This window comes from Benincasa hispida, chromosome 8, assembly GCF_027475165.1.
Source record: "Benincasa hispida cultivar pf3 chromosome 8, pf3_genome.v1.1, whole genome shotgun sequence".
In the NCBI taxonomy this organism is placed as follows: Eukaryota; Viridiplantae; Streptophyta; class Magnoliopsida; order Cucurbitales; family Cucurbitaceae; genus Benincasa; species Benincasa hispida.
The window spans coordinates 32,499,153-32,511,745 of NC_143485.1; the positions used below are offsets into that span (position 1 = coordinate 32,499,153).

Below are 12,593 nucleotides of genomic sequence, written 5' to 3' on the forward strand. Positions count from 1 at the left end.
TACCTGGGAACCTACCTGGAAAAGTGAATTAGATAGATTTACTACAAGCATGCAATAGTTGATTATATGTTTGTTAAAGCATTTAATGAATGTTGATCAAAAGTTGTTTAACTTTCCAAAGTAAGAATTACTTTTGGGCAAACTTAAACAGTCATTTAGTTAAAATAATTAGCCGTGTTTTTTCTAAGTAAACTAAACCCTATGGTCATCCTAGTGAAATGAAAGTCTCTACCATGAATGAAGTTATATAACGAGACTAAACATTTCGTGGTCCGGTCCTATACAAAATTCTTTGTATAGGATACCCCGCTCACATGTCTCCACATGAATGATCAAGACCAGACCATTTGTAGCACTTTACAACACTTGTAACATCTACGAAGCGGGTCGTATTCGTAGTATAACCAGGATATGGTTTCCCTCATTTATCCATATACTACAAACCATTTAGGTTATCACTTAAGGCATGATCCACTTGTATGTCTCCACATGCATGCTTAAGTTACAAGGATAACCAGGGATCTTGGTTTATTAGTTTGTGGTTAATGCAACTAAAATATCTCATATTTCATAGACAATAGTGAAGAAAATATCTCATATTATTATATCACAAATGTTTGTTCATACACATGTTTACAAACTACAGGACCCTACGAGATTTAGGGCATCAACCCAAATATAGTGGAAATACTAAATTGAGCTGGTTTTGATTAAGAATGGAGATGGTTTGGAAAGGGTTTCGAATTTCGTAGAATTTTTGTAGAAGTGCTGAATGTTTGGCTAATGATTCAACCTAACACTCTAATTTATAAAGCTTTCATCTTGCAATCCCAAAGCTTGCATGAAGGTCGGCTTCTTCTTCATGAATTGAGTGGAATTGGATGAGTAAGGTATTTGCACCCATAGTGAAGATTTTCAACTTTTAGAAATTTCCATTTTGTGTTTTCAAAATTGATTTCAAAAATCAATTTACAAATAAAAAAATTATCTGTTTATGAGTTTGATAAAAATTAATTCAATTAATTAATTTTAAATAAAACTAATTAATTAAACCTTTTAATTAATTTTGTTAATTTAATATCTAATATTAAATTAATAAAATACTGATTTCGCTACAATGAATTTAATTTCATATAATTAATATTTAAATCATAATTTACACATTAATCGATTCTCCAATTTCGTTTAATTTTGATAAAATTAAATATTTTAATTGTATCAAATACAATTAATAGAAACCCTAATTTCAAATCTAATCAAGATTACTTAATTTGCTAATCCAAATTACAAGCTAGTAAAGGGACCTTATGGACCTAGAGATCAAGAGCTCGAACGATTTCACAATGGGTATTGGCATATTCTTTCATGATAGACATTGATAGACATCTATCACTGTCTATCATTGATAGAAAGCAGTGATAGAAGTTCAAAACAAGAAGTAAGAAAAATACTTAAACCAGTAGAAGTACAACAACTATTAATGATAGACGCTTATAGACTTCTATCACTATTTAGTAGTGATAGATATATATTTGTGTATATTACTAATAGAAATCAGTGACAAAAGTTCATTGAAGAAAAATACTTGAATAAGTGGAAGCACGAGGAACTAAATATCAGTGATAGACATTGATAGATGTCTATCTTATGACTATCACTAATAGACATTGATAATATATTATCCACTATGTATCAACGACAATACTTAATAAATATAATGCACAATGGGTAAAGCATTACAAACAACATTGGAAATAAAAAATGATAGCATATAGAACAATATCTATTATAAATTTCAAGAGAGTTGATTGTCAACAAGTAGAAATTTTTTTTTACAATTTATAAAAATTTAATTCTACGATCAAAATTAAGATTGAGATTGTAGTTAGAGAAATCTTAAAGTTAAAGCTTGGAGCACTGTCCATCAATGACTCGCGTCGTTGTCTTGTTTGTGGAAACTTCCTTGTCCTTCATTTCAAGTTTCTTCTTTGGAGAGATTTTCTTTATATTCTTGTCCACTGCCTTTCTTGTTGGTTTTTGTTGTCTTTTTGGCCTTACATTCTCAAGGGGACTATCATTTAACATTTTTTATTCTAAACCTTTAACGCTTGCCCTTATCTTCAACAATCTGAAATTATTGTAAGAAAGAATATTAATAGTAGACAATGATAAACTACTATTAGTGTCTACCGATGATAGACAATGGTAGTGTTTTATCACTTAGTGTATCTCTTGACCTTCCATTATTTAACATTATCATTCTAATTGAGTAAAAAGATGGAACTAACAAAACTAATCTATCAAAGCAATAAACATTTTAGAACTAGCACAACCGATCTACTAGAGCAAAAAACTATAAATAGAGTATAAATAGACAGTGAAGACCACTATCACTATCACCATTAATCAATGATATGCAAATATATATATATATATATATATATATATATAAACTATATATAAACATAACATTATATAACAACACTATAAAAAAAACCAAGCAAGAAGTTACTATCAGTTTCTAAGATAGAAAGATAGAACACTATCACTGTCTATCATTGAAAGACAATGATAGTTGTCTATCACTGTCTATTACACGTTTTAAGATAGACAATGATAGACAACTATCATTGTCTATCATAATCTTGAACACCACACGTTGGACTAGGATAACAAAATATTACATGTTGCACAGATTCGACATCCACTCTATACAACAGGCAACTAGAGAAGACATCAACATGTCGGCAATGTGAGTTTTAGACAAGTTGGTAGGTAATTATGGAAAATTCTCCACAAAAAATATTTCACCTTACTTGGAATCTTTGCATTCCAAACCTTCTTCCACCAATTGGAATAACCGAACCACTCGAAGAATGATGAGATTCTCTAAGCTCTTGAGCAACTCTATATCCACTCTTAACAGAATACCTATCCCACTTGCACTACAAGAAATAACGGATATGATAGCTAACGAAAAAGGCTATAAAAGACCTTTTATAGCTTTTTTCGAAGGTCCTGACAGACCATGTTATTAAAAGTCTGAGACTTCTTATAGCGTTTTTGTAGAGTTATATTGGATGCTATAATAAAGTATGAAGATATAGCTTATTTACTTTCCTATAAAAACATTTTATAGCATCTTTTATTAAAGCTATAGTATGTTTATATATCTAAAATAATACGCTATCTTTAACTTATAATAGCACTCTTTTACCGCTATAATATACTATTCATAGCTTTAATCTCACACAATAGTAAAGTTATTTAGACTTTTCTAATAGCTATAATTACTAGAATAATCTTTTGATAGCACTTTTTTTCACTATATAAATTTTGTTATAACTTTGCTCATGCTATAAAAGGTACAATTTTTTTTTCTCAACAAGAATAATTTGTATATAATTCTTCATATTTGTGTTAAAAATAAACTCGTGACTCGAGCCACATATTAAATACTTAACACATTAAATACAAAGACTTTCATTCTTAATTGAAGTTTTATAAATCTATTAACATTACAAAAATATATATATAATCATTTCCTAGAACAAAGTATATAAATGATACAAAATAAAGTAATATATCTTTCATGTTTATTTTTGTAAGTAAATAAAATATTTTGCAAGCTTTCTTTGTTCACTATTAATTCTTAAGATTTTCTTGATCTCCCAATGGAAATTTCTTTTGAAGGTTGATTTGTACATTTTGATGGACACCTATAAAATAAAAAAAAATAAAAAAAAATAAAAAAAAAAAAAACAGACACAGCTAATGATAGGGTCTTCAAGATCCCTCCAAGATCCTCATTCGTAAGGAAAAATCAATGGAGTATCATTGCAGAAGCATTCTTCCTTTTCTGTTCAAAGTGATCTTCAAAACCATTCATCTTCCCTTTTGAAAGTGGTGAACATCGAAACCCCAAAGAAACTTCAAGATCTGCAGATGACCAAAGATTTGATTCTCAACAAAAAAATGTCTTCTACACCTCAACCAAATCAGACAACAAATGTTACAATTTTGAAGAAACCACATAACCAAGAAATCTTAACCTGAACATATAATTCTAAAACATAGAAATTAGATTTAGAATAAAAAATAACATACCCCCAATGAACATCTCAACTAGCATCCAATCCCCCTCTCTATCTTCATATGTGAGCATAAACTCAGAGATCCATCCAAACATTTAGATAGATTCCTTACCCGTTCTTGGTCTCCACTTATTAAGAAGTTGGATTTCTGAACAAAGCACCTCAATTCATGTCTACTCCTAATTCATAGAAAAATAAAAACTACACATAAATTAGATATTTCACTTTCAACATAAATCCTAGTGAGTTGTATCTCCATCCATATGCAGAGCCTCATTTCATTCACCTACAAAAATAATTACAAAACAAAATTATACAACTTTGCAACTTTGTTTCAATTGATGAACTATGCAACTTTGCAAAAGCTGATATTGCAAGTATCCTAACAGAGCAGCCTCATCATCTTTAACTTTACTTAGGAAATTCAATAAGATTATTATCTCAATGACGGTAACTTAGACAATTCAATAAGGTTCTTTAACTTTACATTGGCTCTAACATGGCTAACATACTAAATTTACATAAAATGAATATCATCAACTTTGTTTTTCTAAGTACAAACAACTTCAAACTTAATACCCAAACTAGCCATATCAAAATAATTTTGTGCAATGGTTGAAGGGTTTTTAAAAAATCTAGCTATCAAAATATAAGAAAACAATTTGGAAACAAAAAACAAACCAACTCATAATCTAGAGCATGTTAAGGATGCAAACACAGTCAGCCACGTTACCAAAGGAAAATCCACTCAGCAGCTTCGTCACCAGTGCAAGACTTCATAAATTACAGTCTTACCTCTTTACCAGAAGAATAGGATTTACCAAAAGAATAAGATGGTTACAACAAGTGTCTAACCTCTTTTGTTGAGTTATTCTTGCATTCCCAAATTAGGGATTCCATATTGTATAAATACAAACACCTATGTACATTTCATATACAAGAAATTATAAAGGAAAAGTTGGCTTGCCACTGTCGTGTATCGTCTGCCTGATTGAAACTATCGTTTACCTTTTCTGATACTATCATCTACCTCATGACGCTATCGTCTACACGATATCATCTATCGTCTACCTCCTGACATCATCATCTACATGATATCGTCTATCTCTTGACGCTATCGTCTACCTCCTTCAGACATCATCGTCTACCTCCTCTAAACGCTATCGTCTATCTCTTGACGCTATCGTTTACCTTGTCTAAGTGCTATCGTCCACCTCTTGACACTATCGTCTACCTGTTGACGTTATCGTCTACCTCTCCAGTACTATCGTTTACTGTCCCGTTGTATACCTCTTCAAACGACAACGAGCACTTCGACTTCCCGCGTGAGTCTGCCATCTCCTTCAACCTCACACTTTAACTGAGCAAACATCAAGCTTCCTTACACACATCTCCAACAACGTAAGACAAACCAAGTTATTTAAGGGAATAAGTCAACAACATTCATGGAATATGTCTAGCTACTATTGTAAGGGGAAATCTTCTTAGTCAATTCCATACCATGGAAAGAAACAAAGAGAACACAAAATAGTGCAAGGAAAAACTAAAACAGAATACAGAATAGCGCAAGAAACAAAGGCATCAGCTTGCTAACTAATTCCAAAAGGTTAAATAAATAATTATTACTCCAAAGTTCAGCTTGCTCGGCATAAACTTCATTGTTCGGCTTTTAATGTGTTTTCTCTTATAAGAGACATAGTTTTTTAAAACATTAACTCATATTGATAACAAACATCACAAATATTATTCTTGTATTCAAAGGTTTAAATTTTGACATAAATATCACAAATACATCTCATCCAAGATGATTTCAAACATTTCCACCAACCTTTTTGTATATTGCATTCACCAACCTCAATTCTCTCCCCCTCTTCAAACCCATATAGAGATGCACAGTTTCAAATTTTAAGTCAATAATAAAAACTCACAAAAATAGAGGAATCCACTTCCAACTGACATTTCAAATTTTTTAACATGTCTATTTTCAAATTCCAAGTATATCTCTACCAATGCCATTAAACCTTCACAAATCCTATACAAAGATATGATATTCGCTAATGATAGAAAGCAAATAAATGAAGTGTGTAATTATTTGTAATGTATGTTGCACACAGGAACAGAAAAACAAAGCTGGGGGAAGTGCTTGTTAGTGTAGAAAATTCTAAATGGCGTTTTCCCTTCTTCCATGTTTTCCATAGTCATCAACGAACATTCAATGAGAAGTGACATCAAGAGTTAAATCCCTCTAGTGCTATTGCAATTCACTTAGCTGAAAAAATCTTCTTCAAGTTCACAAAAACTCAAATGCAATCATTCTTAATACAGAAATTTTGACTGTTTAAACTTCAATAGAAAGATGCATATGATAGTCAACAGTACAAGTATGGTAATGGAATGTATGTTTTTAACATATTCTTGTTGAAGAGACGACCACGAACACAAACCTTGTACACACAGTTAATACCATACCCCCTCTGCCGATATTGGTAGTAGGCATGATATGTGTGGAAATCATGTCCTGTCGGTGCAATTAAGTGATGAGATAAAATTGGATCGATTGGGTCATTTCCATGAGAAATCAGATTGAGAAGGCAGTCGATGTTTAATATTACTAGACACAAAAAGGTAATACCAACTATTCTTTAATATAACTACATGCATCAAAATTAGCAGTAAGCATAAAAGACTAACCAGCTCTAGCCTCTCATTTCCTTGTTTTATCAAGTACTTCAATGTGATTTTTTGGAATATGCCTCGCCAAGTCATCAATAACTCCACCTTGGACCATAACTTCATACCCTTTTTTACCTGAATTTGTTTTTCTAAAATGCTTTAGGAGAATCAATGTATTCAGAAAGTGAACAATAAAAATCAATAGTACATTCCTCAATATGTTAATTATATCATTTTAGTATACTAAAATCCTAAATAAAATCATCAGCAAGACAAAAAAAAATCTTATAACAAATTAAAAAAAAAAAAATCCGTAATCACAAGTTCCCACAATCGGATCTCAACACAACAACAAAGAAACAGTAAGTTGCAGAGCTATAGCCTTCGCGTTTGATAAGATAATTTCCCCAAAACCATCAAATAAACAAACAATAACGAAGCCCTAACAATAAAAGACTCAATCAAGCACCAAAGAAATAATCAGAGCCTAGATTCCTCGATCATGAACAAAAATTAAACACAGATCACAAATAAAATTCCTCAACGATGGAAACAGAAAATAAAGAACAAACAAACAAACAAAACAGATCAAAGGGCAAACAACAGTATCTGAAAGCTGGATCCAATGAAGAAACACAAGAAATGATAAACAATAACACCAAATCACCTTGCATGGATGGTTCGATGATGTAGCCGTTCTTCCGGATAGTTTTGACCTGTTTTGGTAGGTATTGGAGGCTCCGACGTCGGCCTTGGTACGAAGTGGTGCTCCTCATTTGACATGACTGAAGATTTTTTTCTTCTACAGCTTACGAGAGCTTCTTCCTCTGTTTTGAGAAGTGAGATTTCGGTGGAAGTAGCATACAAAAATTGGGTACTGAGACACCGCCGGACCTGGGAGCCATTTGAGACCTCAAACGAGCTTCATTCTCAAAACCATATGTGCATGATTTTTTCTCAATCCCAGATCTATTTTTAAATCCTCGAATACAAAAATTGGGCCCATGGCACTTCTATCACACCTGCTCCCCTTTCACCAATACTTACTACCTTTAGCCCTTTCATCAGTACTTACTAACTTTACTTACTTACTTAACTCTTGAAGTGCCAACCTGATGAAACATTATTAACTTATACAATGGATTCACATTAGGAATGTCCAACATCAACTTTCATACATCCACACGTTTATCATACCATAACACAATATTTACAGATATCGTATTTACAACTGGCCCAAATTATACTAGCAAAACCCTGACTTCCCCACATCATGTGTACATCAGTATAAACCATTAACCTAAGTTCTTCCAACTAGTCGGGTCTGTCAGTGGCAAGCAGTAGCAGGATCAACCTCGAGGAATCTGCTACATGGGAAGTGAAAACATGGGAAAACTATAAACTAGTTGCCCAATAAGTGACTCAAGAAAAGTAGAACAGTTCATGCTTCTTGAAATTTAATCACATAAACCATACTGAAATCATTCACAAGTAACTTGGTAAAATCATACCTTAAAACATAGCATCCTACTTTTGAAAAGTACCGTTAAACCTTAGTTAAGAACGAATGTTCATAGCTGAAGCTCCCAACGTCCTTTGTATGGCCATGAGACCCATACTTCGGCCTCATTAAGTCATGTCTTGGGTACGTGTACGTGGAGTTTACTAAGTACGGTCAACACCTTAGGTACTATTACCGAGGTATCTTCTCATAGAGGTTAAAGCATAACATAATTTTCATCATAAAACGTTGTCACATTTTTGTATGTATGCTTCGTAAATTAGGAATATTAGCTTTTGAAATATTGAACATTCAACCTTAGCATGCGTTTAAACAAGTATAATACTTTACATAGCTTTAAACATCTTACTTTGGATATGCTATGTAATTTCATGTGCCATATGCATAATTTGTAGTTGTTTGGAAAACACATAAACTTTAGTATGAAATTCCATTGGAAATGCATGAACTTTCATATGCATAAAACTTCGGAAACATTTTAGTCACTCACTACTCGTCTGGGCTCTTAATAGTTTGTAGGCTTCTTCTAGCTCCTCTTATCCCGAAACAACATAATTCGTTGTTAGATTCCTTAGAATTCCAATCAAGATGCTTAAAATAGTTTGTTTACTAGCGAGACCTTCATCAACGAGATCATCACTAGCAATATTACTACTAGCGAGATCATCACTGGGAGATCAACACTAGCGAGACCACACTAGCGAGACCATCACCAGCAAGAACCTCACTAGTGAGACCATCCTCATGAGTGAGACTACCCTCATAAGCGAGACTAAGCACAAAACTAGCAAGACTTTCATTCTTAGCGAGACTTATCATCATCAACGAGACTTAGCTACAATCCGACATTACTCGATTAACTACTAAAGAAACATCCAAAATACAAAGTGGAAGAGGGAATAGAGGGAAAAAATCGACTGGAGGTTGAAGGTGGGTAGAGTCTTTCTGACCTAAAGGGAAGAACATATATATAGGGCAAGGTCACAACGTTGCAACGCTGCCTTGCACGTGCGTGTTCATAATGTTTGACGCGTTGTAACGCTGCCTTGTTTTGTCCAACATAGATATCTACTGCCTTATTGCGCAACACTCCATCTAGGGGTGTTTTCGTCCGTTCATGTCCCTTTGAAGTCCGATTTCTCAAATTAGCTCCTAATTGTTCCAAATTAACCCCACATAGCTCGTAACGACTGATTCTACCTCCAAGATGCTCAATACCTACAAAATCATCCAATAAACACATTAAACTTAGTAACGACCTAGAATTAAGCAGAGGAAAATAACACATTTTTGGTGTTATCATTTACTCACTTCATTCACCTAATCGACACATTTTCACACACTCATTCCTTTTCAAAACCAAAAAGTGCTTCAAATATTTGTCTCCTTAATCTCGAGGAGAGTATAAATCAAAAGGAAGAGAGGAAATTAAGACAAGGAAGAAAGACAATCAAGATTAGGGCAAGATGGGAAAAATAAAAATTAGAAATGATGAGGAGGAATTCGAAATGTTAAAGCGGGATTGTGAGCACCCATTCATTTTTATTCTTTCGCCTTTTTTTTCCTTTCTTTTAGGATTTTTTTCCCCACTCTTTCATAGCCTAACTTACAAAAATGGTATAATAAAAAGCTATAAAAAGAAGTATTTCTTGTAGTGTTATCAGAATGCTTGATCTACCTATCCAAATCCAAAGCACTATACACTAAGATACTAACAAAAACATTCCAATCAACAGGGAGAAACAAGTTTTTGACTTAATCTACATCCCACTAATTCCCAAAATCCAATACATCAGCCACAACTAAAGCAGAATCTCCAAAATTGAGGGTAATAGGCCAAAGATAGGTTGGACGTAGGATCCACAAATTGTTGAAAATCCGACTCAAAGATCCCACTCCCACCTCCTTCCTAATTCCTATCTTCAACAGAAGGGATTTGAATCCTGACGGAAGCGTATGATCACATTCTTTGATTTTTTTGGTAAAATTAATAATGCAAAAATAAACAGAAAGTTAAGCATCATACCTTTACCGATCCACAACTGTCTACGAGATCTTCCTTGCTATGACTCGATTCGATTTGGGAGAACCACTCTTAAAAGATGAGAGGGAATAGGGAAGAACAATTTTTAGAAAACACTTCTCTAAAAATTGGGAGAATTTTTTAGGAGAAAATTCTCTATAGAATAACTGTAAAGATTATGTTGTAAAGTGTAGAAGTGATTTCAATGAGGGTTCCATAGGGCCCTATTTAGATCTCTAGTGGGTCATTCCTAATCCTATTAGGAGAATTCTCAATATTCAATAATATCTAATAAAAAATATCTTTCCATTTAATATCTCATATTAAAAGATTTAAAATATTCTAATCATATTTAAGTATTTATCTTCTATAGATTTTCTTTAATTTAATCTCATTAAAAAATAATTAATTATTTGAATCATATTCAAATAAAATAATTCTCCATATTATAAAGCTATAATTTAAATCTCATCCAAATAAACTTTATAATAAAATATGTATTTAATTGTATCCAATACAATTAATATTTTCCCATATAAATTTGAATATTTCAAAATTTTCTTTCAACATATTTGATTCTTGTTGGCAAGGGAATTTTAAGGACCTATAGATTATAAGTTCCAATTATAATACAAGATTAATTAATTAAACTCTTTAATTAATTTAACATTTATTTAAGTACAAGGCAAACCACTATAGACCTATAGTTAAAGTCTTATGCACTATAGGACAAGTTGTGTCCATGGATATAATCAGTATAAGTAAGTTCATCCTTTACGAGTTGTTCATAATTACAGCTGAGTCAAAATGTCCATTTCACCCCTATAATTACCTATTTTCTTTAAGTACCACCGATTCCTCTAATGAGTAATTTGCTCATGGTAAAACCATAAACTAAGTCCCTCTCGGGCCAGGGGAAGGGTAAAGCCCCTTGTTCAAGACCTGAAATCAACATTTAAGGAAACTACTCATCAACTTACATTATGTGGGAAGGAGCGAATTCAATCTTGTGAAGTTATGTTTTCAGCTCCCCATTTAGTCAAGTCCTCAAAATGGTAGGTTTATTAAGTTGGCAACTCAAGCCACTCTCACCTTACAAATCAAAAGACTGACTTCATAGATAGAAGTTCATAAATTACTTAGGATTAGGATTGAGTTGCATATGATCATCATGTGAAATATAAATCTCATCAATTAACGGATTTACAAAGAGAGATTAATTATTTCACGATCTTATACAAACTCTTTGTATACGATACCTCCACTCACATGTCTCCACATAAATGGTTTGGATCAAATCATTTAGGACTATTACAAAGTAGATCGTATCTATATTGTCACAAGGATACTATAGACCTTTAGGTTATTTCTTGAACATGATCCACCTCGTATGTCAACTACATACTGTTCAAAGTTACATATAATAACCTTAGATTTTTTGGTTAATGGATAAATCAATATTGCATAATTAATAATTTAATTAATTAAATAATAAATTACGAGACTTATGGCACAAATCCCAACATCAAAAACTTTAAACCCCATGTTAACCACCTCTAGGAGAGAGAAATTTGGGGCGAGACCTTGGATCTCAACAGGTTTGATCGAGCAAAATAGTGTCTTTTCAGCTGTTTAGCCAACAGGGAATTCGGGTTACAAAGTAATTGCCAGAGTGATAGCTTTAAATTTGTGCAATCTCGCTCTACTTAGATCGGGATCATTCTCTAGTTTATGTACTTATTTAGTGATTTTACGTTATCGATCATATAAGAGGTAGAGTGGAGCATTAGAGTCGAAATGGTACTAGGATCAAAATGGATCAAAATGAATCAAAATGGAGCTCTAATGCATCAATGGAGAAATAAGAAAGCAAAATTACCAAAATGCCCCTAGAGAAATGAAGCGACATCACGCCTGGTGCTTTTTTTCGCGAGCATATCATTTGGGAACTAAAGGCAATGTTGCAGCGCTACGTAGATGGACAAGCGACATGTGCGCTAGTGTTGCACTTTGATAATAGGGTCTGTGCTCCCTTTAGCACTGCGACGCCTGCTCGTCTTTATAAATACTTTTCTTCTTGCGATTTAGGGTCTCTTCGACCGAACCAAACAAAATTTCATAGTTTCTCTCTATCATGTTGGCCATTTTTATATGTTCTTCCTTATATCTTCCATTGGGACTTCCATCAATTATTGTTCATTGATTTGAATGATGATTAGTGGTTAGAAGTTAGTTTTCTAACATGGGTTAGATAGCTTTTCCCTTTTTAGATTAATTATGA

At 32.9% G+C, this 12,593-nt stretch overlaps 1 long non-coding RNA gene across 1 annotated transcript; it reads right to left on the minus strand.

Moving 5' to 3' along the window:
• Nucleotides 1-3,576: 3,576 nt before the first annotated feature.
• LOC120083745 (uncharacterized) lies at nt 3,577-7,715 on the minus strand. Its single transcript, XR_005483530.2, has 4 exons — nt 7,435-7,715; nt 6,786-6,902; nt 4,108-4,380; nt 3,577-3,939 (listed from the first exon to the last, which is right to left on the minus strand). It is a non-coding gene; the product is annotated as an uncharacterized LOC120083745 (long non-coding RNA).
• Between the last annotated feature and the right edge of the window lie 4,878 nt (nt 7,716-12,593).